Source organism: Ahaetulla prasina, chromosome 10 (assembly GCF_028640845.1).
Source record: "Ahaetulla prasina isolate Xishuangbanna chromosome 10, ASM2864084v1, whole genome shotgun sequence".
Lineage (NCBI taxonomy): Eukaryota > Metazoa > Chordata > Lepidosauria > Squamata > Colubridae > Ahaetulla > Ahaetulla prasina.
The window spans coordinates 10,685,920-10,711,661 of record NC_080548.1 but is presented as its reverse complement, the minus strand read 5'-3'; the positions used below and the strand labels follow the sequence as shown (position 1 = coordinate 10,711,661).

At 44.7% G+C, this 25,742-nt stretch overlaps 1 protein-coding gene across 7 annotated transcripts in view; it reads left to right on the top strand.

Moving 5' to 3' along the window:
* Positions 1 to 25,742, top strand: part of COL8A2 (collagen type VIII alpha 2 chain) — a 293,599-nt gene that overhangs the window by 161,187 nt on the left and 106,670 nt on the right. The gene's annotated exons all lie outside the window — the stretch shown is intronic.

Genomic DNA, 25,742 nt, shown 5'->3' with positions numbered 1-25,742 from the left:
GTTTAGTTTACTAATTTACTAAGATTTGCTTCTGAAGACATAGGTGTAAGGAATCGGTTGCTTGATAATTTGCACAACTAATGGCTGGAGGTAAAGAAATTGGTCTGTGCTTATCTGTAAATGATCAACACGGTTCTACTGCTATAGTATCACTTTCTGATTTGAGCATGGTTGAAGACCTAGATGACCGGAAGGAGCAATGGGGAGATTATATGGATTATCATATGACGGCATTGGGCAAATGATGTCCGTTTGCACCCTGAGATTATGACATCTGTCCTGTCTTCTCCCTGGATACGAAAGGTTGAGGAATATAGATAAGTATGCTGAACTGATCTCAGCTCAGAGGCACAAGACATGCAGTGAGATCCTTGTGAGATGTTACACTGCCATCTTGCAGACTTTGATCTCCCCTGGGAATACTGTTGAATATGCTCCTGAGTTTTTCTACTTTGTTACTCTAACTTCAATAGTATTCAAGAACCCAAAGATTCCTAAGGGACCATTTAGATCATTGACTCTGTTTCTTGTTCATCTGGCACATGTTCGTCTCATTTCCCAATTGTAGTATTGCTACTTTAGTGGCTTAGGATGGAAAGCCAAATGCTTGGAGCCATGTATAACAACAAATGAATCAAGGAACCATCCCAGGAATGCTTTGGGGTAGATATGGTCAAGATGGCCTCAGGAAACCTGGTTAGATTTTGAGGTTAAGTTCTGACACATAAGAGATCTGTGAGGATGAAACTCACCTTAGAAATAAACTGGAGGTTCTTAAGCTGCTTGAATATTTAAATCTATCACGCCTCCTTTGTGAAAGGAAAGTCGTATAGCAGAGACAATGGAAAATAAGAGATTTTGTCTGCAGGGCAAGGATGGAAATTAAAAGGTTTATGACACTGAAGTGTCTTGTTTTTGTGCATTGGTGTGTGCTTTGTCTTATTGGCTAGTTACCGTAAATAAACTTACTGTTGGTAGTGCATGAAGTCAAAGTAATTGGATGAAATCCAATAGACTTGATAAGTAAATAAAAAGGAGTGGGTATATAGCAGGGGTGAAATGCTCCCGGTTCGGACTGGATTGCCCGATCCGGTAGTGATGGCGGCAGGTGGTTCAGAGAACCGGTAGCAAAAATCCCTGCCCCCCCCCCATGCCCACCCAATCGGCCGAATAGGTTATAAAAAAAATGCTTTTAAAAGTAAAAAAAAAAGATTGCGCGCCACAGCTGATCACCACCACCACCGTGCTGTTCTACTTATCCCATGCCTCCTTTAGGCGTGCAATGCATGCGCACGCACCTCACATTTGGTGTGTGGTGTGCACTCTGCATGCGCAGTCAGCAAACTGGTAGTAAACCGGTTCAGATTTCAGATTTGCGGGAAAGATTATGAGAGACGGGAGGAAGAGATGCTACCTGGTCAGATAAGAGGGCTTAGTCTGCAGCTGGATACTGGGTCAGGCAAGAGGCTCAGACTGGACACTCCCTAGTTTCTCAGACTGTAAAAGTGAGAGCGGGAGAATTGTACTTTTAGATTTGCAAAATTCTGTTCATGTAGCTTTACAATAAAGTATAATTAATTTATCTGGTTGTGTTTCCTCCCTGATCTACTTGGTAAGGCCAACGTTAATTTTGCAAATCTGAAAGTATGCTGACTGGGGAATTCTGGGAGTCGAAGTCCACCCATCTTAAAGTTGACAAGGTTGAAAACTCTGGTGTAGCTATCTCAAAGGGTGATTGCTGTTGTGGGACGGGGAGGAGGCAGTGTTATATATTTGAATTGTAGAACAGGGATCTCCAACCTTGGCAACTTTAAGACTTGTGGACTTCAACTCCCAGAATTCCTTAGCCAGAAAAGCTGGCTGAGGAATTCTGGGAGTTGAAATCCACAAGTCTTAAAGTTGCCAAGGTTGAAGACCCCTGATCTAGAATAAAAGGCAGGGTATAAATGGGAAGGAAGGAATGGGAAAAGCTTGGGAAGAATATTCATGAACAAAGGATCCTGGGAGAGAATTAGCTTGTCACTCCAGCCTTGATGAGGTACTAGGATACATATTTTGACAGCGATCTATCTGGATTTTTGAAGGCTTATTATTGCATGCAGAGAAAGAGGGAATGCCATGAGGCTGCAAAGTCATGCCTATGTCAAGATCTGTATGGCCGTGGTCCATTCACATGGGACCAGTGGTGGGATTCAAATAATTTAACAACCAGTTCTCTGCCCTAATGGCCAGCTGGGTAGGCGTGGCTTGGTGGTCATGTGACTGTGTGGGGGTGGCCAACTCAACGTCACTCACATCGATGGGCACTTCGCCTTAGCTGTTACGATGTACAATAAGGGTTAACCAGAGAGGCAGTTTCTGTAAGCAGGGCAATAAAGATTAGGCTAGAAACACCGCCAGAATGTTTCCTTCCTGCCTTCCTTACAGTATTAGCCCTGTAAAGTGGGGGGAAAAAACAAAATAAGATTTCTTCCAACAACCGGTTCTCCCAACTGCTTAGAAAGTTAACAACCGGTTCTCCCGAATAGGTACTAACTGGCTGAATCCCACCACTGCATGGGACCCTAAATCCAAACGAAGGAAACCACTTTCCCGTGGGTTTTCTTGCAAAGAAATGGAGAAATGCTATAGGCAAGACGTCATTGAACAAGGTCCCACCCTAGAAGCTCCCTCCAGGCAGGGTTTGCTCAGCAATTGCAGGGTCTGGAAGGGTTGGGGATGATGTGCCCCACTTGCTTGCTAACCCCCCTCCTCTTAAAAACTGTTTCAGATTGAAACGATTTTGTCTTCCTTCCTCCCTCGATGTCAACTTTAAACAGGTAATCGTCGACGTATGACCACAATTGAGCAATAGCAATAGCACTTAGAGTTCAAAGGATGAGGCTATTCAGCAGGTTCTGAAAGGTTCTGGCAAACTGGTAGCGGAAATTTTGAATAGTTCAGAGAACCAGCAAATACCACCTCTGGCTGGCCCCAGAGTGGGGTGAGAATAGAGATTTTGCAGTATCCTTCCCCCAGGAATGGGGTGGGAATGGGGATTTTGCAGCATCCTTCCCCTGCCACGCCCACCAAGCCACCCCCACAGAACCGGTAGTAAAAAAATTTGAATTCCATCACTGGCTTCGCAGTACTTTACAACCCTCTCTAAGCGGTTTACAGTGCCAGCATATTGCCCCCCAACAATCTGGGTCCTCATTTTACCAACCTCAGAAGGATGGAAAGCTGAGTCAACCTTGAGCCTGGTGGGAGTCAAACTGTCGAACTGCTGGCAGTCGGCAGTCAGCAGAAGTAGCTTTCAGCACTGCATGCTAACCACTGCGCCACCATGGCTCTTTGAGCCCAACATATCTGTGGCTAAACGAGACAATTAAGCAAATTTTGCCCCATTTTACACCCTTCCCGACCACGGTTCTTAAGTTAATCACTGCAGTTGTTAAATTAGTAACACGGTTGTTAAACAAATCTGGCTTCCCGATTGACTTTGCTTGTCAGAAGGTCCCAAAAGTTGCCCACAAGCCCTGAGTCAGTTGCCAAGCATCTGAATTCTGATTACATAAGCATGGGGATGCTGCAATGGTTGTAACTTTGAACGGTCACTAAACAAACTGTTGCAAGTCGAGGAGTACCAATAGTAACAGTGTCCCATCACATTCCCTCTCCTTCTGGCTCCGCAATTGCTAAGGACCAGGACACAATTTTTTGGGACACCTCGCTGGCAGGTAATTTTAGCCTTTTCCACCCTGCCCTGCTACTCTTTCTTCCTAAGCTGAGGGAAATTCCTTGGCCGCTCCCTTCCCTTTCATTGCCGAAATGCAGTTTAATGTAAACCTAGCTCTGAGGCAGCTTTTTCTCATTTTTAAACTATTTCATATCAATAGCTGGCCTAACATTTGTTTTCTTTGAATCTGGGTTGGAGAACTGGTCTACATTTCTCAGGATATCTCTTTAGGAATCTTGGCAGAGGCCGGGCTGTATCTTTTGAAAAGACTGTAAATGTAAAACAGAAGGGAGATATTAAAAGAAGCATAAACAAGTTTCTTTCTCTTTCTCTCCTTGCTCCCTGTCACCACCACCTTAACTTTAGAAATAGGAAAAGAACACGGGGTCCAGTAGCGGGTTTCAATTTTTTTTATTACTGGTTCTGTGGATGTGTCTTGGTGGGTGTGGCATGGCTTGGTGGGTGTGGCTTGGGAAGGATACTATAAAATCTCCATTCCCTCCCCACTCCAGGGGAAGGTTACTGCAAAATCCCCATTTCCTCCCCATCAGCCGGGACTCGGGAGGCAGAGAATAGATGGGGGTGGAGCCAATCAGAATTTTTACTACCGGTTCTCCGAACTACTCGAAATTTCTGCTACCGGTTCTGCAGAACTGGTCAGAACCTGCTGAAACCCACCTCTGGCGGGGTCCTCTCCCCCTACCTACCTTCTTTTGAGTTTGCAGGGCTGAGAGAAAATGAAATGAAGTGAAACACATCAAGGTGGTTAGTTTAACAGGAAAAGCTGTAAGAAAAAAAGATTTTTCCCTGTTTTAACCCTGGAAAACTTTCTTCCTTTTTTTTTTATTTGCATTTATATCCCGCCCTTCTCCGAAGACTCAGGGCGGCTTACACTGTGTCAAGCAATAGTCTTCATCCTATTTGTATATTTATATACAAAGTCAACTTATTGGCCCCAACAATCTGGGTCCTCATTTTACCTACCTTATAAAGGATGGAAGGCTGAGTCAACCTTGGGCCTGGTGGGACTAGAACCTGCAGTAATTGCAGGCAGCTGTGTTAATAACAGACTGTCTTACCAGTCTGAGCCACAGAGGCCCTTTCTCTCTCCCTCTTCCCTTTTCCTTCAGCAAAACCCTTGGCATGTCACAAAATCATTCCCCCCACCCCATATGTGCTCATGGATGGGTCCCACCATGCTTCAGGCAGGAAAGGAGAAAAGTACATTTGGACCAGGGAGTGGAGGGGAGACAGAAAAGAAAAAAGCATCCCTACAGGTTTGAATGCCAAGCTCCATTGTCCCACAATAAATTTCATATGGAATTTATTTTCGGAACTATAGTATCTTTTTCCAAAGTCCATGGGATGGAGTTCATGAATGTATTTATATTTGTAGAGATGGCAGACTTCGGAAAGAATGGGGTGGGGTGGGGGGAGTCATTTACTGTAAATCCTAAATAAGAAAACTAGGTAGCTGGCCTCCATCCCTTCTTTGGAACATTTTGTCTATATTATTAACTTGATTGCAAGATGCAAAACAGTGATTGCTTGTGTATTGCTTTCAAAAAAAAAAAAGATTATAAGGGGAGGAAGCCAGAACTTCGCATGCATTTTTCATTTACTAGGGGTGATTTTTCAAGGTCCAAGTCTATTCTACAGCTGGTGGTTTAATCCAAGTCCTAACCAGGTCTGGCTCTGTTTGGCTTTTCCAAATCAGCCAAGGTCAGCCTGGTATGGTCCCCAGATGAGTGGCATCAATACTCAGAATGATCCTGTACATTGTATCTGGTATACATAATTTATAGGGTTTGTTGATCAAGTCGCACTTGATCAAGTCACTTAAGGGCAGCGCAGTTGGGTTGATTTTATTTAGAATGATTGGTTTCAGATGGTAACTAGTAAAAGAAACGCATGTCCTTTGAAAGTCAACTGATGGAATTTAATTTTTGTAGTTTCTACCAAAACAGAAAGAAACTTCGTGTGTAGGGATTAAGGCACCAGGCTAGAAATTGGGAGACGATAAATTCTAGTTCTATCTTAAGCACAAAGCCAACTGGGTGTCCTTGGGCCAGTCATTCTCTCTCAGCCCTAGGAAGCAAGCAATGGCAAACCACTTCTGAAATATTGCTAAGAAAACTGCAGGGACATGTCCAGGCAGTTCCCAGGAATCAACACTGACTTGAAGACACCAAAACAAAGCTGAAGATCCCCTTCCTCTCTCTCCCTCTTTCCCATTGTAGACAGCACACTCTAGAAACCATGATTCATTGCGTGTTCCAGCCCAGGGCTAGAGATGTATGTCCAGTTTTCCCACCACAAAACCCACTTCTCCTACCCTTTCCAAGAGGATTTCTTGAAGTTGGAAGTGGGTACAACCTTGTGTGCAGTTTTTGGCCTGTTGTCAAAAGCTCTAGGCAAGAAACCAGCTCAAACTTTTAACAAGAGCCATCTGCCCCTTCTTCAGAGTTGGCAAGGCGAGGAGAGAAGGAGAATGAGGAGCAGGGCGAAAGAGAAAGATAAAAATGACACGCAGAAGTAGTGAGAACGAGAGAGGAATAAGGGCTCCTGAAAAGGTGCAGAGCCTGAGCTATCTACAGTTTGTTTAAGAAGCCAAAAATGACCTGGTTGGTACATAACACACAGAAGGTCAAACTTCCATTGAATCAAACTTGATTGCTGGTGCATTTGAGAGATGTGACTATGCAGCTTTCCAATATGGAAGTGGTTGACCATAGCCTTATCCTGGAATTTTTTGGGGGAAGGGTAGAGAAACTTGCCCCCAGTTCTAGTCATCAATATCCTAACCAGAATCAGCCATGCCTTAGGTTCTTCAAGATCACTTAAGTTCTTCCTCTTGTGTGACTCAAGTCAAGAGGAAGCATGCCAGAAAAAAGGCTACGGGGGATAATCCACTCCCACATTGTTTCCAAGAAAACGACACAAATGTCACATCTAAAAAACCCACACATCACATAAAATGGGATATATGGGTTGTTTCAAACCAGCCACAGAAGAGCACAGAGTGAGAAAAGTGGTGGCTCATCATGACCTTTTGGCTTAGAAACTCCAAACATTGATGCCAGTTAAGAGACTCTGAAATTGAACGTTAATCTGTCTGGAGAACACCATGTCTTTCTGAAATTGACATGGCTCAGTTGTGGGCAAGAGTTTGAATCCTTCCATTTGTACTAAAAGAACAACCTATCATGTTCAGTTGTGGCTTCTTCTATAGTCCAGAATTTGCATAGAACTAAAAAACAACAACAATATTATTGGATAGGAGATTCTGATATAATTTCCCCAACAGAATAACAGAGTTGGAAGGGACCTTGGAGGTCTCCTCACAAGCAGGAGGCCAGTAGAGTATGCAGTACAACCAGCCCTTCGTTTTCTCTCTCGCTCCTTTTTTTTCCATCCTCCGAAATCGTTCTGTTACCTTTTTTTTCTTTGGGTGACGAAACCCTTCTCCTCCTTTTGCTCTGAATATCCTGTTTTCAATAACTGGCCCAACAGTTGGATTCCTTGGTGTTAATTCTTTCATTGTTTGATAGGCTGCTTATCTGCCAGTAAAAATAGAATTGTTAGTAACGTCTCTTGCATGTCCTGTAGCAGAAAGTTTTTGTCCTCTGTAAGAAAAGCCCAGCTTGATCCCACTGACTTAAAAAGGAGCAAAGGGCTTGATTCCATCATGGCATGACTCTTATCAGAATACTACTACTGGTTGTATTGTTTGTTAGAGTACTAAGATTTGGTTTTATCACTCACTGGTGAAATCTTACTCTCTTAAACATTTACATTTGAATCCATTGCCTTTTTTTTTTTTGCTTTTCATTGCTGCTTATCCCCTCGTTTATCAATTACTTTCATTTTGAACATACATGTTCATGCACTGAATGAATAGAATTTAGGCTCTTATAAATTATAGAATCTTATAATCCAGATCAATCTGGATCTCCCTCTGTAAAGCTTCCACTTATTGGTTCTTGTTCTACTTTCAGCAACCACCAAGAATACATCCATACCATCTTTCAAGTATCTGAAAACTACTATTTTCTTTGTTCACAGTCTTCCCTTCTCTTCCCATAATTTATTGTTATTTAATTTGTATTCATATTATGTATACTCTTGAATTAAACTCTAAACCTTTGCCCATTTTTTCCAATTGCTTTCTGAGTTTTCACATTAATTTACTTCCTCTTACTTCTGAATTCTTTCATTTTTCCTACCGTCCCCACTCAATAACTCTCTGTTGCCTCTCTGCTGTGGAAAGGACGTTAAAAAGGTTGAACTTGAATTACGATATAAATGGCTAAGGAAGAAACTTGTAGAAGAACAAGTTGTAGAAGAACAGAGCAACAACTGTTTCTGAAGGTGTTTTCATGGATTAAGTCCATCCATTTATATCAGTGAGAAGACATATTGGTATAATTCAGTCCACCTCACACGACAATGAGACCCAAGGGGGTTACACAGGTGTTCAACTTTGGCAACTTTAAGACCCGTGGACTTCAACTGCCAGAATTCCCAAGCCCGCCATGGTGAGAGTTGAAGTCCACATGCCTCAAAGTTGCCAGGCTGGACACCCCTAGTTTAGTTGGTTTGGGTTTAGCATCAGAGTGGTCACACCATACCACACAAGCTGCATGGAACCCACCTTTTACTGCTTCAAGGTTGTTGTGTCCAATTTCTTAGGTTAACAGTATAATTTCATCTATTTTCCAGGTGTTGGATAGAACAGTGTTTCTCAACCATCTCAACTTTTAGCCTTGTGGACCTCAACTCCCAGAATTCATAACTGACTAGGGAATTCTTGAAGTTGAAGTCCACTCATCTTAAAGTTGTCAAGGTTGAGAAACAATGGGGTAGAAACATACAGGAGCATTTTCTCTTGGCAGGGGTGTCTCTCCTTCCCATCCATATCTATAATCCCCTAGCTAACCAAACGATCTGAATATTTTTGATCAATATGATAAATGTTATGTCATTGGTTGACATCTTAGACCAGTGTTTCTCAAACCTGGCAACTTAAAAGACATGTGAACTTCAACTCCCAGCATGCTGGCTGGGGAATTCTGGGAGTTGACATCCGCATGTTTTAAAGTTGCCAAGGTTGAGAAGCACTATCTTAGACTGTTAAGAATATGGGTTGTGCCAGTGGTGGGTTGCTACCGGTTCGCCCCAAATCGGGCAAACCGGTAGCGGCAGGAGGCTCCGCCCATCTGCCCGAACATCTCTGCGCATGCGCAGAAGCGTAGCGCGAGCACATGTGCACCTACATTAGAACCAGTAGTGATGGGGTTTGAAACCCACTACTGGGTTGTACCACCTAGTCCCCAAACATTGCTTATCTCTGGTGTAGAGTGATATGTGGATCTAATCTAGGACATCATGCTATATTGACAAAACATTTCATTTTGAATAATATTGAGCTTAGAACTTTGTGATCTGTTACATTTTCACTGTAAACCTGCAGTTTGGATTATGAAAAGGGCCATTTGAAACACCGCTTTAAAATAGTCAATGGACCATTTCACAATCAAAACATGGGCTGATATAGGAGATGACCAGGCTGAGGGAGAGGTCAAGTACATCATCAGTTTGGTGTCTCTTTGTGTCCACAAGAAATCTAAGTCCAGGCCCCTTGATTTCCGTTGATTCTTATCTACTGCCAATTTGTTTTGACCATTAATAGTTCTGATTCTTGTAGAGAGATAACATGGAATAAACTTGTTCTCATTTGAAAAACCCTGCTTCCCTGATTTCTTGCGCCTGACAGCTGCAGTTAGGATGAGGCATTTACAAGATTTTGAACTTGATACGATATGAGCTTGAAATGGAATGCAATTTTTGCGGAACTTTATGCTAGATGCTAAAATGCAACATTCTCAAGAACAAAATATCACATCAAATACATCTATGGTTTGTTAAATAAAGCATAATTAGGTAGGTTTTTTTTAAAAAAGGGATGCGGTGACTCAATGGCTAAGATACTGAGCTTGTCGATCAGAAGGTCAGCAGTTCAGCAGTTCGAATCCCTAGTGCCGCGTAACGGGGTACGCTCCGGTTACTTGTCCCAGCTTCCTTATGGCAATAAGGAATTACTTGTCCCAGCTTCCTTATGGCAATCCTTATGATTTATATTGATATATTGACCATCAATTGTGTTGTAAATGTTGTACCTTGATGAATGTATCTTTTCTTTTATGTACACTGAGAGCATATGCACCAAGACAAATTTCTTGTGTGTCCAATCACACTTGGCCAATAAAAAATTCTATTCTATTCTATTCTATTCTATTCTATTCTATTCTATTCTATTCTATTCTATTCTGCCAACCTAGCAGTTCAAAAGTTCAAATAGGGACCACCTTTGGTGGGAAGGTAACAATGTTCTGTGCACCTTTTGTGTTTAGTCATGCCGGCCACATGACCACGGAGGCGTCTTCAGACAACGCTGGCTCTTCGGCTTTGAAACAAAGATGAGCACCGCCCCCTAGAGTTGGGAACAACTAGCACATATGTGCGAGGGGAACCTTTACCTTCACCTTTACCTTTAGGTAGTTTTTACAGAACATGCTTAGTGACATATAAGTAAATATTTGGGTTACAACAATAAGCAGATCCCTCTCTAGCGTGCTAAGAATGAACTGCCTCAAATGTTGGTTTATGAGACCATCATGACATTGAACTGTAAACAGGAGTTTAGATCAGAAAGTTACTGTATGTTTTGGGTTTATATTAAATTGAATTATCATGTCTAGCAATGATTCCATTGTAACTAATATAAATGGTGATTCTTATGTGGCAAGTTCACTTCATATGGTTATTGAGATTGAACAACATGGTGAGTTCAGGTGCTCCAAATCTCATCCTAATGACCTTATTCAGAAGCATGATCCCAAAGATTGAGGCTGCTCATTCTTAACACACTAAACTATGGTTTAATGGGATTTCCAAATTGGGCATTGCCCTTCTATTCCATTTTCCATCCAGAAATGCTAGAAATATATTTTGGACGACCATGTGTGGAAACTCTTTCATTAGATCTTGCAATGAACTCAGAAGTTTGTGGTTTTGAAGAGAGAGAGAAAAAAACCCTACAGCAGTCATTCCAAAAAGTTTGATCATGAATTATTCATATAATTAGAATTGTCAGTCACAAATCATATGTTAACCAGGAAAGCTAAAGAAGATTATTGGATGTCCTGCCACATGTAAATGATTAAAATTATAGACAAAATGGTTGAGCTTCAGCCCTCTGCATGGAATCCAATGAAATTTGGCAGAAAGGTGTGCCAGAGACCTGGAGAAGTGGACAGTAGTTAAGGGCCAAAATAGATTTATTGGCAGCAAGTTAAATCATTGCTGCATCCATATCAAGCCCATGGTGGTTTTGGAGAGATCCTAATATAGGGGTTCCCAACCCTCAGGCCATGGACCACTACCAAGCTGTGGCCTATTCACAACCTGACCACGGGCTGGTGCATACGTGTAATAGATCACTGCACATGTGCATGTGTGCACATATTGACTTGCAGTCAAGCTGCATGTGCGCCGGCCTGTGGCCTGGTTGCAAATAAGCCATGGCTCGGTAGTGGACCATTGCTGGGGGTAATAGGAATCTCTGTATTAGGGCCCCTCCAGATAACTTACAAATACAGGTAGTCCTTGATTTACAACCATTCATTTACTGAACATTCAAAATTAGAGCAGCACTGAAAAAAAAGGGTTGTTTTTTACACTTTCGACCATCGCAGCAGTCCCATGGCCATGTAATCAAAAATTGAGCGCTTAGCAACTGCTTGTATTTATGATTGTTGCACTTTCCCAGAGCCTGTGATGACCATATAAAGAACGGTTGCTAGAATTGGATAGGTCTAATTTAATGAAGGAGGGACATGGTGGCTCAGTGGCTAAGACGATAAGTTTGTCGATCGAAAGGTCAGCAGTTCAGCGGTTCAAATCCCTAGCGCCGTGTAACGAGGTGAGCTCCCGTTACTTGTCCCAGCTTCTGCCAACCTAGCAGTTCGAAAGCACATAAAAAAATGCAAGTAGAAAAAATAGGGACCACCTTTGATGGGAAGGTCACAGCGTTCCGTGAGCCTTTGACGTTGAGTCATGCCGGCTACATGACCATGGAGACGTCTCCGGACAGCGCTGGCTCTTCGGCTTTGAAACGGAGATGAGCACCGCCCCCTAGAGTCAGGAACGACTCGCACATATGTGCGAGGGGAACCTTTACCTTTACCTTAATTTAATGAAAAGAAGGACCAGGGGTGACATGATAGTGTTCCAATATTGGAGGGGCTGCCACAAAGAAGAGGGAGTCAAGCTATTCTCCAAAGCACCAGAAGGCAGGACAAGAAACAATGGGTGGAAGGTAATCAAGTAGAGAAGCAACCTAGAACTAAGGAGGAATTTCCTGACAGTGAGAACAATTAACCAGGGGAATGACTTGCCTCCAGAAGTTGTGGGTGCTCCATTTCTAATCTTCACAGTCAGCGAAGTCCAACATACAAAGTCAGTAGGGGAAGCCGGATTCATTCAACAACCGCATGATTCACTTAATAACTTCGGTGATTCGCTTAGCAACTGTGGCAAAAAAAAAGGTTGTAAAATGGGGTAAAACTCATTTAACAATTGCTTTGCCTTGCAATGAAAATTTGGGCTCAGTTGTGGTCATAAGTTGCGGACTTTCCTGTACTGTACTGTCCTATCCCAGTGGGGAAGGAATGTGGCCTCTGTATTTTCACAATACAGGGAAAAAAAATACATTAGCGGAGGTTGTAACACCAGAAAGATGGAATTATTAGCTCTACTCCATCCACGCTACGGCTACTTCTTGAATAGCAGAGGACCTCCACTCTGCTAACTAGCAGGGTATTTTTCTTCAGGTCCTTCAGCCAAATCAAACCGTTTTTTGGAGATAGTTTGAACTCCTTGTTCATCTGAATCCAGGTGGCCAAGCTCCAGTGAAACTTACCCAGCCTTTGGTTCTTGCTCCTTCCTTGTTTTTGTAACTCCTCTATTTTGCAGACTGGAAACTGCAAATATTTTAGCTGAATGTCCCAAGCATAATGTTTGGAAGAATGTATCCTGAACACCCACTCTAAAAACACTGTCCTTAGCTCAGAAATGTTGACAGAAAATCCTAACAAAGTCAAGGGAGAAATACAATTATGGGTTTTTTAAAAAAATAAAATAAAATATCCAGTATCAAAGAGGACTGTAAAATGCACCTGGAAGAGGGCCAGCGTGCCCAGGTCCACCCATTCCTTCACTGGAACCATTGTCCTGGTTTTTGTTGGCATAAATTGTGGGTTTGGAACAAGTTAAGAAAACAACCCCTGGCATACAAGTCTTGTTGGGTTCTCATTTGTGGCTGGTATCATAACTACTTTACCTCTACTCTGCTCTGCTCTGCTCTGCTCTGCTCTGCTCTGCTCTGCTCTGCTCACTCTACTCTACTCCAGTCCAGTCCAGTCCAGTCCAATCCAGTCCACACTTCACTTCAGTCCACTCCACTCCACTCTATATAATCTTTTTACTTGACTGTAGACTTGTCTTTACACTTTTTTTTCTGGCCAACTCCAATGGACTCTGGGCAGTTTTTTTTCTGTTATTCCCATTCTGTCTTAGAGATCTGCCTTACTATGAAGTTCTGTCAAACCCAGTAACATCTTTGCATTTTTTTTAATGCTATACGGTCCATCATATTATGAGGATGGAATGAAAGTTTTAAAAATACTAACTTAGGAGAAGTCCCTAAACCTACGTTTAATTTTTTCTCATAACTATTTTAGCAGCCACTGAAATAGGGGCAAAGAAGAGGCAGATGAATGGTCCAGAAATTAGCAACCTAGTGGTTTTATCTGGCCAGTTGTTGGGAAATTCTCAGCCAGCCAAGGAGGAGGGATCAAGCGGGGAATTAATCTTGAGCCACTGCACAACAGGAAGAAACCTAGGAGAGTCTCTCTCTCTCTCTCTCTCTCTCTCTCTCTCTCTCTCTCTCTCTCTCTCTCTCTCTCTCTCTCTCCCTCCCTCCCTCCCTCCCTCCCTCCCTTCCCCTCTCTCTCTCATACACACCAGCTCCATGGAACCTTATCTGTTTGTTCCCAAGGGAAGGCAAGCAGTATGGGGAGATTCTTGTACCATAGGTACAAGAATTAAAAAACAAAACATTTGCTAGACCAATTCTCGAATACAGCTCATCTGTCTGGAACCCACACTGCATATCAGACATTAATACAATTGAGCAAGTCCAGAGATATTTCACGAGAAGAGTCCTCCACTCCTCTACCCGCAACAGAATACCTTCTGCCACCAGACTCGAAATTTTGGGCTTAGACAACTTAGAACTACGCCGCCTTTGGTCTGACCTAAGCGGAGTACATAGAATCCTCTGCTACAATGTCCTACCTGTCAATGACTACTTCAGCTTCAACCACAATAATACGTGAGTAAACAATAGATACAAACTCAAGGTAAACGGCTTCAAACTTGATTGCAGAAAATATGACTTCAGTACCAGAGTGGTCAATGCCTGGATTGCAGAATGGGAGTTTACTGTAACTCTTAATTCAATTGAAGCAACAGGAACTTGCCACCTAATGAAGAATTTAACTGCTCTTGATTCCCTTTTTAATAGAAACCGATGCACATAATTGTGGTTTATGGATGAAAGTTTATCAGACTATATGTTTTTATATATCTATTTCATTCCCCTAAAAATTTGGGAGAAAATTTCAGCCATAAACCACAATATGCATATCAATTTCTACATCAAACCAGTTCTAAGTCAATCTGTGGCTACTGAATTTAGGAATGCAGCTGTTGCTTCTTAAGAAATAGAGCTTTAAAATTCCTTTAATTATCTAACAGTATACCATATCAGCAATATTAAACAGGTGAGGATTATTAAATAAGAGAAAAACTCTTAAGTACTCATTCACCATACACGCTGAAAAAGGATAGGAAGCTATTTCTCTTTATGTTCCCAGTTCTCCAAGTAAAGCCACAAGGACCAAATTTTCTAACCTTTTATTATCAAGAAATTCCATCCAACTCGAAATGAATTCTTTATATGGAAGATTTCCCCCGCCCATCCTTTTTAATGTTCCAAAACCACTGCATTTCTTCAGCGTTTCAACTTCAGTTAGTTAAACTATATTATTTAGAGCAGGTTTCTGAATCTGAGACATCAAAGTGATGAGACGGCTCTGTCTTATTTGAAGTTTTTAATGGTCTGTAGCATCTTTGACTGTTATTAAATTTGTTATTAAACAGTCAGAATCAGAATAGAGTTGGAAAGGACCTTGAGGTCTTCTAATCCAGCTCCCTGCTCAAGCAGGAGATCCTATCCAGGGGTGGGTTCCAAATTATTTTACTACCGATTCTGTGGGCGTGGCTTATTTGGTGGATGTGGCTTGGTGGTCATGTGACTCGGTGGGCGTGGCCAACTTGAAGTCACTCAAGGCAAGATGGGGCGGCACCTTGCTGTGAGTGACATCAAGTTGGCCATGCCCACTCAGTCACATGACCAATGCTGCAGAGACAGGGCGATTTCTCTCGGGGAACAGCCAGAGCTTTGCCGCCTCCTCTTTTCCTCAGAGGAGCTGCCTCCAAGTCCTTGCGAAGAGACACACACACACACAACACAACACAACACAACAGACTCACACACAATGTAAAAGCAGCTGGACTTCACCCAAAATGGCCCCTGCAACAGCAGGAACCTCACACAGCCACAAAAAGCTCAAAAACCAACTTTCACACTTTACACGCACACAACACAACACTCACTCACACACACACACACACACACTCACACAAAATGCCACATACAGCTTTGTGAGATTCTGTATGTTTGTGTAGTTAGAGTGAAACACTACAGAAACACACCAAATCTCAGAAAGCTGCACAAATATTTTATTTTATTATTTTATTTTATTTATATTTTTTAGATCAGGGGTCTCCAACCTTAGTAACTTTAAGGTTTGTGGACTTCAATTCCCAGAGTTCCTCAGCCAGCAAAGCAGTTGCTGATTGAGGAGATGGATTCTAGGTAGGCAGATTCAGTTGCTAGCTGATGCAACTGATGTAAAGCATGGCTTTGCCAGCCCGAAAGAAGCTTAATGAGATAAGTGAGGAGGGGGGATTGGGTGGGCCAGAGGAAATTTTTTTTTTAGAAGGCTCCTCTGATAATCCAGTTGAAGTTGCCTAATAGCAGCCCAGAAGCTCTTAACTCAGCTGGGATCGCCAGAAGAGCCTTTTAAAACCTTTTGTTTTAACAACCTCTTCGGCTGAAGAGGTTGTTAAAAAAAAAACTTTTAAAGGATTCTGATGATCCCTGCTCAGCCACGTGATCATCAGAGGTTTTTTTTTTTTTACTTTTAAAAGCCTTTTTTTAGCTGAAGAAAAGATGCTTTTAAAAGTTAAAAAAAAACTTCTGATGATCGGGGAACTGGTTCGGGGGCGTGGCCAGCCAGCCATTACTACTGGTTCTCCGAACGCCAGCAGATTTTTACTACCGGCTCTACAGAACCGGAGCGAACCAGGGGCAACCCGCCACTGATCCTATACCATTTCAGACAAGTGACTGTTCAGTCTCTTCATAAAAACCTCCAGTGCTGGAGCACCCACAACTTCTGGAGGCAAAGCTGTTCCACTGGTTAATTGTCCTCACTGTTAGGAAGTTTCTCTTTAATTCCAAGTTGCTTCTCTCCTTGATTAGTTTCCACTCGGAAGCTTTTGTGAGCTCAAGCCTTTTAATCAAATGCCTTATTCTGAAAAGATGCTACCAAATTCCTTTTGTTTTTCTTTTTTTCCCTTCCTTCCTTCCTTCCTTCCTTCCTTCCTTCCTTCCTTCCTTCCTTCCTTTTACCTTGATGTTGAGTCAAGCTAAGTCATAACCTCATGGACCACAGCACAGCAACCCACATCATGAGCACCACTGTTTATTGCTTTTATGATCTTATCTAACCATCTGATCCTCTGCTGTCCTCTTCTCCATTTATTTATTTATTTATTTATTTATTTATTTATTTATTTATTTATTTATTTAGTCACAACAATATATGTAGGTATCATACAAAAAGATTATACAGTATATAAACCCTTATATGAGTAAATATAAGGAGGTATAAGCATATATATATATATAGGAAGAAGAAAAGAAAAACAATAGGACAGGAACGGTAGGCACGTTTGTGTGCTTATGCATGCCCCTTATGGTCCTCTTAGGAATGGGGTGAGGTCAATAGTAGAAAGTTTTTGGTTAAAGCTTTTAGGATTATGAGAAGAGACCACAGAGTCAGGTAAAGTATTCCAAGCACTGATGATTCTGTTACAGAAGTCATATTTTCTGCAATCTAGATTAAAGCGGTTGACATTAAGTTTAAATCTATTAGTTGCTCTAGTATTATTGCAATTAAAGCTGAAGTAGTCTTTGACAGGAAGGACATTACAACAGATGATTCTGTGAGTTAAACTTAGGTCTTGTCGAAGGCGACGGAGTTCCAAGTTTTCTAAGCCTAGGATTTCAAGTCTGGTGGGATTTTTGCCTTTTATCTTTCCCAACATCAGGGTCTTTTCCAATGAGTTCTCTCTTCTCATTTGGTGGCCAAAATATTTGAGCTCTAGCTTCAGTATCTGGCCTTCCAAAGGACAGATGGGGTTGATTTCATCTGAGTCTGATTTGATCTTCTTGAAATCCAAGGGACTCTCAAGTGTCTTCTCCAATACCACAATTCGAAAGCATCAATTCTTTAGCGCACAGCCTTCCTTATGCTTTTTTTTGCTTATTCTAGACAAAAACAGCTCTCCCCTTACTGGTCGACAGTTTGAAATGTTAGTGGTTCATGGCATTTCAAAGTTTGAAAGGCTGCCTTATGGGTGGTGTTGAAACCCACCTCTTTTCATCTTTGTTGAAATAATATGGGTTCCTGATGATTAACTTCCTGAGATTTCTCATTGTAGAGGGTGAACACAACCAATTATTGTCAGAAGCAACCGAGGCGTAACTTAAATAACACTCTGGTAGAAACTAAGACCTTACTGAAAGGAGACTTGAAGGAAGTGGGTAAGGTTAGCATTGACAGAAATCTGCTGAGAACCGGTGGAACGGTTTGCCAAACAGCCGTGTAAATAGTCCATCAATGCATGGGAAGGATAAGAGGAAAGACCTACAGGTTTGAGTTACTGTGATTGAAAGAGGAACTTCATACCAGCACTGGCAATAAAGTCTTGTTTGGTTTAATTCTTGCTACCTATAGCTTCTTCTCCCACCAAGCTACATCTGTAAGTCTTCCACTGAGGTGAGGACTCAGAACTAAGAACTAAGCCCAGCAGCTTATGTTGGGGGTGAGGTCAACAGTGGACAGTCTAAGGCAGGGGTCTCCAACCTTGGCAACTTTAAGCCTGGTGGACTTCAACTCCCAGAATTCCCCAGCCAGCTTTGCTGGCTGGGGGATTCTGGGAGTTGAAGTCCGCCAGGCTTAAAATTGCCAAGGTTGGAGACCCCTGGTCTAAGGTTAAAGTTTTGGTGATTCGGGGAAGAAACCACAGAGGCTGGTAGTGCATTCCAGGCATTGACCATGTTAATTAACTATTTTAAATACTAACTATTATTAGTAAATAATTTACACGTTAACCATGAAAAGTTCCTCTGATAATATCCTGCCAAAATTTGGTTGTGGGAATCTCACAGTGTTGATTAAAGGTATTTAATTTAATTTAAAGGATAGGGTGCGCAACTTAGGTGTCCTCCTGGATGAACGGCTGTCGTTTGAAGATCATTTGACGGCCGTCTCCAGGAGGGCCTTCCACCAGGTTCGCCTGGTTCGGCAGTTGCGCCCCTTCCTTGATCGGGATGCCTTGTGCACAGTCACTCATGCGCTCGTTACCTCTCGCTTGGATTATTGTAATGCTCTCTACATGGGGCTCCCCTTGAGGTGCACTCGGAGGCTTCAGTTAGTCCAGAATGCAGCTGCGCGGGTGATAGAGGGAGCTTCGCGTAGCTCCCGCGTAACACCGCTCCTGCGCAGACTGCACTGGCTGCCTGTGGCCTTTCGGGTGCACTTTAAGGTTTTGGTCACTACCTTTAAAGCGCTCCATGGCTTAGGGCCTGGGTACTTACGGGACCACCTGCTGTTACCGCATGCCTCCCACCGACCTGTACGCTCTCACAGAGAGGGACTTCTCAGGCTGCCGTCCGCCAAGCAATGTCGGCTGGCGGCCCCCAGGGGAAGGTCCTTCTCTGTGGGGGCTCCCACACTCTGGAACGAGCTTCCCCCGGGTTTACACCAAATACCTGACCTTCGGACCTTTCGCCGCGAACTGAAGACACATCTTTTCATTCGCGCGGGGCTGGCTTAAATTGTATTGATTTTAAATTTTCTATTATTAATTTTAAGGGGTTTTAGTTTTATATATTTTAAAGCTTTTTAGGCCAATTATAAAATAAGTTTTTTAATTTGTATTTTAATTGTATATTGTATTGTTTGTTTTTACTTTTGGCTGTACACCGCCCTGAGTCCTTCGGGAGAAGGGCGGTATAAAAATCGAATAAATAATAATAATAATAATAATAATAATAATAATAATAATAATAATAATAATAATAATAATAATAATAATATTTCCACTCTATCACTATTTCTTTTTCTTAACCCCTTGAAAATAGTTTGAAGAAGATCCAGGATTGTCTTTTTCTTTGCTGACTTCCTGGTGAATAAGGAAAAAAGTTCCATCTCTGTCCCATGGCTGCTGTAAATCCTGAAGAAACAAAACTTCCCTTCCATTATTCAAAAATAAAATGGAGATCAATTATTTTCTCTCACACAATCTACCTTCTCACTTTATCTTGTGTGTGCATCTGCATCTAAGTCCAAAAATCTGCAGTCCCCTTGACCTCCTGAATTTGATTGAAGCATCTTCCATGAATGCCAAAAGTTCATCTGAGGATGGATATATAAAACCACAGGTAGCACAAAAAGAAAAAACAAACTTATGGCTTATGTGGAGTGGTGTGCAACGTGGCTTTTCTGGAGGAAACAGACTGATCCCGTTGAACTGATTTCAGAAAAGATATGAAGTCAGAGCTACTCCAGTCTAGATTGCAGGTGACATTCCTTGGAGAGAAACAAGGGTGACTCAAAGAAGTTCCCCAACCAAGGTAGGAGGACTTCTTCCTCCCCTCTGGTTCCAATGTTGTAGTTCATTCCCACCGGCACCCTTATCCATTAGGTGTAGGTACATGTTACAGGATGTATCCCTCTAAGTGCCTCCTTAGGTAGGCTTATCAGCTGCTGGGCAAAAGGAGGACATGTCCTCCTTGTTGTCCTCCATAGTCTCCCTTCGGCAGGCATATCCTTAAAATCAAATATTGTTCAGGGTTGTTTTTTTGACTATCCAACTATTTCTTCCTGCACAGTTCCTCCTAACAAGGGCTAATAGCAAATTTAAAAACTCAACTTTGTTAATTGGTTGATCAGTACCCTGTTTTGTGCTGCTCCCTAAAATTGACAAGACTTTAATCAATTACACATTGATGGCTTTTGCTTTCTAACTGGCTCTAGCACATTCCTATGATGGGAAAACTAGTCTTCCCAATGCTGGAAAAAATAATTTCATTATATGGAGGCCTAGGTACTTTTTTTTTTCAGTTTCCCAATTACAAAATTGTTCTTCTTTCCAATTGTCCTCCTGTGCCTGTCCAGTTATCTGCTAACCCTGCCCTTAGGGAGATAGAAAACAAATAGTTCACTGGACTTCTGTTTTAACATAATAATAGAATAACAGTGTTGGAAGGAACCTTGGAGGTCTTATAGTTCAACCCCCTGCACAAGCAGAAGACCATTTACCATTCTGGACAAATGGCTCTCCAATCTCTTCTTGAAAACCTCCAGTGACGGATGTCCCAAAGGTGCTTTTTTAGGAGGCACCTGGACTCTACAAACCTCCAGCGATGGAGCGCCCATAACTTCTGGAAGCAATCTGTTCCACTGCTAAATTGTTCACGCTGTCAGGAAATTTCTTCTTAGTTCTAGGTTGATTCTCTCCTTGATTAGTTTCCATCCATTGCTTCTTGTTTTGCCTTTCGGTGCTTTGGAAGATAGGTTGATCCTCTTTTCTTTATGACAGCCCCTCAAATATTGGAACACTCTTATTATGTCACCTCTACTTCTTCTCTTCATTAGACTAGATATACCAAGTTCCTGTATCCATTCATCATACGTTTCAGCTTCCAGTCCCTGAATCATCTTTATTGCTCTTCTCTGCACTCTTTCCAGAGTTTTGCTGAATATAGTATTGAGGTTAGGTCACTGCAGAGAATAACACATTTGAAGTTCAAGAAAAAGTTGCACAGGGTGAAGAAGTTCAACCCTAGCCACAATTCACCTCCCAAAGTGGTGGTTAAGTTCTCTCTAATGGTAGGGTTAGAGCTTTTTAGAAACCAAGAGGATTGGTGCTTGACTTTTACAGCAAGACTTGGGTAAGGCAGATTCTTCTGTCCCCACTAAAGCTGTGTATTTCTTGGGGATTATAGAGAAGATTGCTCAGCATACAAAACTCTGCTCTCAAACACTTTGCCCCTGTTCCTCAGGTTCTGCCCTGTGAGGTTGATCCATATTTTGTCTAATGGTAGGGCTTGCCTTGTTCACATGTTGGTTTTGAAGGTTACATTGAACTTCAGCTGGTTTTCAAAAGTGTCATTCGATCTAGAGAGGGCTGGTTGATCTCAGCTTCCACTTGAACAAAATGCACAGATTTGCTAAACTTATGGTTAGCAGGGGACAGGCTGTCTGAAGAAGGATCAATAAATGAATTGTTGTGCTGCTTATCCACTGGGAAAACATAGCTACCAGCTGAGCGAAGCTGGGGAGAGCCCATCAGTTTAGCTCAGAAGTTTGGAGAAGTTTGTTAGAAAGGGTGGAGCAGAAAACTCTCTCCAGATTGTCTTCTACTGAACCATTAGCACTACTCAAATGACCCTGAGGACACAGATAAACCTCCAAGTGCTTCAACGACCTTAAAAAAGGATGCAAATGACCAGCTGACTGCATGTTCTGTTTCCCTTCCCCCAATACTCCCAGCAAAGAGTCCGTCAGAGGCCTTCCTTTTTTTTTTCCCTTTTATTTACATAGATACATGTCCTGGCCACGTCTACCCACGGGCCTGCCAAGTTTCTGGAGATAACGAGGAAATTATAGATAAGGCCAGAATTACTCACGAATATATTCTTTCCTCCATTGAAATAGTTAGCTCGCGCCAATTCATTAGCTCGCGCCAACTCATTACTTTGTCCAAGACAAAAAACCAGGAAGTCCCGCCTCCTATTTATAGTCTCTGCAGATGTCACTGCATGACAATTATGACTTGGCTTTGTCCCAACTCTTGCGCTGCTGCTTGCGCGATCAAGCCTTCGTAATCTTGCATCCCTCAAAACTGTTCTTGGGCGTTGCCAAATCAGAAGAAGGCTCCATGGAATCAGGCTGTGCGGCCCTCCCATCCCTTTGAGTGGGTGCCAGGGAGGGAAAGGGCTCAAGAGAAGCAGGGCTGGCCAGGTCTTCTCCCTCACTTTCTGAATCATCCGAGTCCAGGAGTCCGGGTCCAGGAACCTGGGTCACAACACTATCCCTCACCCCAGGGCCCTTCCCCCGGGGCTGGCGATCGGGATGCGGTCGAGCTGGGTTCTGCTCATGGAAGGCCTGCACCAGGTCAGGGGCATGAACGTCGGAGGCATCTACCCAGGAGAAATCAGTCCCGTATCCCTTCCACGCGATCAAATATTGGAAACGACCCTTCAGCCAGCGGGAGTCTCGCACGCTGTGGACTTCAGATTCCTCCGATCCGTCCTCGGCGACATTGACGGGTGCTGTGGGCCACCGAAGGGGACTCGGTGTGGCCTCAGGAACCAGAAGGGACCGGTGAAAAACGGGGTGGATCCGCATGGATCGTGGCAGGGTCAGTCGGTAGGCTACCGGGTTGATGACTGCCTCGACAGGGAACGGGCCGATGAATCGGTGGTCCAACTTCTTTACCGGGCGGTCGGACGGGAGGTGTTTGGTGGAGAGCCACACCGGTCTCCAACTGCCAGCGGGGCGTTGCCCGTCGGGAGCGGTCGGCGGACCGTTTGTAATCCTCCTTTGCCCGATTCAGCTGCTGGCGTACCAACTGTTGGACCGCATGCAATTCCGTCAGGAAGGTCTGCGTTCGGGAACAGGAGAGTCCGGTGGTGCCAGAGGAAGAGCCGGATGGTACCCCGCATTGGCAAAGAACGGGGTCATCTGAGTAGAGGTGTGCTGAGAGTTGTTAAAAGCAAACTCCGCCAGGGACAGGTAGTCGGCCCAGTTGTCCTGTTGCTGGTTGATGAAGCAACGGAGATACTGTTCCAGTATACCGATGACCTTCTCTGGACCCCGTCGGTCTCCGGATGGTGCGATGACGACAGACATACCTGCACCTCCAACGCGCCATCAGGCTCTTCCAGAAGCGGGCTGTGAACTGAACTCCGGTCCGAAACCACCCTGTCCGGTAGACCATGGGCGGAAGATGTGCTGCAGAAAGAGACGGGCCGTTTTTGCGGCTGTGGGCAGTCCGCGGCATGGGATGAAGTGTGCCATCTTGGTGAGCATGTCCACCACCACCAGCACCGTGGTGAACCCAGAGGACGGCGGCAGGTCTGTCAGGAAATCCATAGAGATCGCCCCAGGGTCTGTCGGGTGTCGGCAAGGGCTGGAGGAGCCCGGGAGGCCCCGTGGCGGTCTTGGCTTGCCGGCACGGCACGCAGGATGTCACGTAGGCATGTATATCATGCCGCACTGGGCCACCAAAAGGTCCGTGTCACCAGGTGGAGGTCTTGAAGAACCCAAAATGTCCTGCTGCAGGGTTGTCGTGGCACTGGGTCATGACGAGGGCTCGGAGTGGTCCTGTGGGCACATATAATCGCCCCGAAACTTGAGTAAGTCCTCCTCCAAGGTCCAAGGAGACGGGGCCCACCTCCGCTCTCCTTTGCTGCGACCAGGCGTCCTGGCGCTGCGCCTCGCACCTGGGCCCGCAAGTCCACTGGCTCCCGTGCTGCGGCCAAGGCTTCTGCCGCAGCACTGTCCGTGGAGGAAGGGGTCCTTGGCGCAGAGGTACTCTGGCTTGCGGGACAGGGCATCCGCCCTCCGGTTGTGACCGCTGGGAATGTAGGTCACGCGGAAGTTGAACCGGGCAAAACAACGACCACGGATCTGCCGCTGGTTCAACTTCCGAGCTGTGGTGAGGTGCTCGAGATTCCGATGGTCCGTTCGGACCTCCACCTGATGTCGGGCCCTCCAGATGGTGTCGCCAAGCCTCGAATGCAGCCTTGATAGCCAGCAACTCTTTTCCCAGATAGTGTAGTTGCGCTCGGAAGGTTGAGTTTCCGGGAGTAGTAAGCGCAGGAAAAGTGTGCCACCATTCGTCGGAGCCTGTAGCAGCACCGCTCCCAGAGCCACATTGACGCGTCTGTTTCCACCACAAAAGGCCGGAGCGGGTCGGGATGCCTCAGGACGGGTTCCGTGACGAAGGCTTTCTTGAGGGCTGTGAATGCTTCTTGCTGCGGGGACCCCACGGAATGCAACCTTCTTCCTGAGGAGCTGGGTAAGTGGAGCTGTCAGTGTGGCGAAGCCGGGATGAAGGTCCGGTAGTAGTTGGCGAAGCCCAGTAGGCGCTGAACATCCTTCACCCGACGAGGGCTTCCCAGCTACACAAAGCTTCTACTTTACATGGGTCCATGGCTATGCCCTCGGGCGAGATGATATGCCGAGGAATTCTATGGAAGTCCGGAAGAAGACGATTTCTCAGCTTCGCATTGAGTTGTTGCTCCATAGCGTTGCAGAACCAGACTGACGTGTCGAAGGTGGCTTTCCCTGGACCGGGAGTAAATCAGGATGTCGTCGAGGTAGATAACCACGAACCGATCCAACATGTCTCGGAACACGTCGTTCATGAAGTGCTGAAAAACGGCGGGAGCATTGGTCAACCCAAATGGCATGACAGTGTATTCGTAGTGTCCGTATCGGGTGCCGAATGCCGTCTTCCATTCGTCTCCTTCTCGTATCCGCACCAGGTTGTAGGCCCCCCGGAGATCGAGCTTGGTGAAGATCGTGGCCTCCCGCAACCTTTCCAGTAGCTCCGGATGAGCGGCAGGGGTAGCGATTCCGCACCGTAATGGCGTTTAGCCGGCGGTAATCACAGCATAGGCGCAAGTCCCTGTCTTCTTCTTCACGAAGAGGACCGGGGCCGAGAGAGGGGACTTTGAAGGCGGGATGAACCCTCGGGCCAGGTTTTTGTCCAGGAAGTCCCTGAGGGCGGCCAACTCGGGCTCCGACATGGAATACAGGCGTCCCACAGGCAGTGGTGCGTTGGGCAGAAGGTCCACGGGGCAATCGTAGGGCCGATGCGGGGTAGTCGGTCCGCCTCCTTCTCGCTGAACACGTCGGCGAAGTCCGTCAGCTCAGGAGGCAAGGTGATGGCAGCGGTGGGGACGTTCTGGCCGGCACAGGTGTGGCGGATGTGATCGACGCACTGCAGACTCGGGAAAGAGATGGTGTTCCGCGACCAGGCCACCTGAGGATCGTGGGTCCGAAGCCAGGCCATCCCAAGGACCACAGGAAAATGAAGGTCCGCCGTGACATAAAACTGGATCGCCTCCTCATGGTCCCCAATAGCCAGGCGCAAAGGCTGGGTGGTGAATTTAATGGGGCCGGACACCAGTTCTCGCCCATCAATTGTCTCTACCCGCATCGGAGGGTCCACCGGAACCACGGGGACCGCAAACTGGGTCACAAAGGCCTGATCCATAAAGTTTGTTGTGGCCCCTGAGTCCACCAGCGCATGCGCCTGGAGCCCGTCCGACTGGTTCCCCAACCATATCCGTGTGTCCAGAATCAGATGCCGAGGGGCCCAGAGTCTACTTCCAACGTCCAGTGGGGCTTAGTATGCGTGCCCGACCTAGGGTTTCCCGAGGTCGGGCCTGCTCATTCCCGATTGGTCA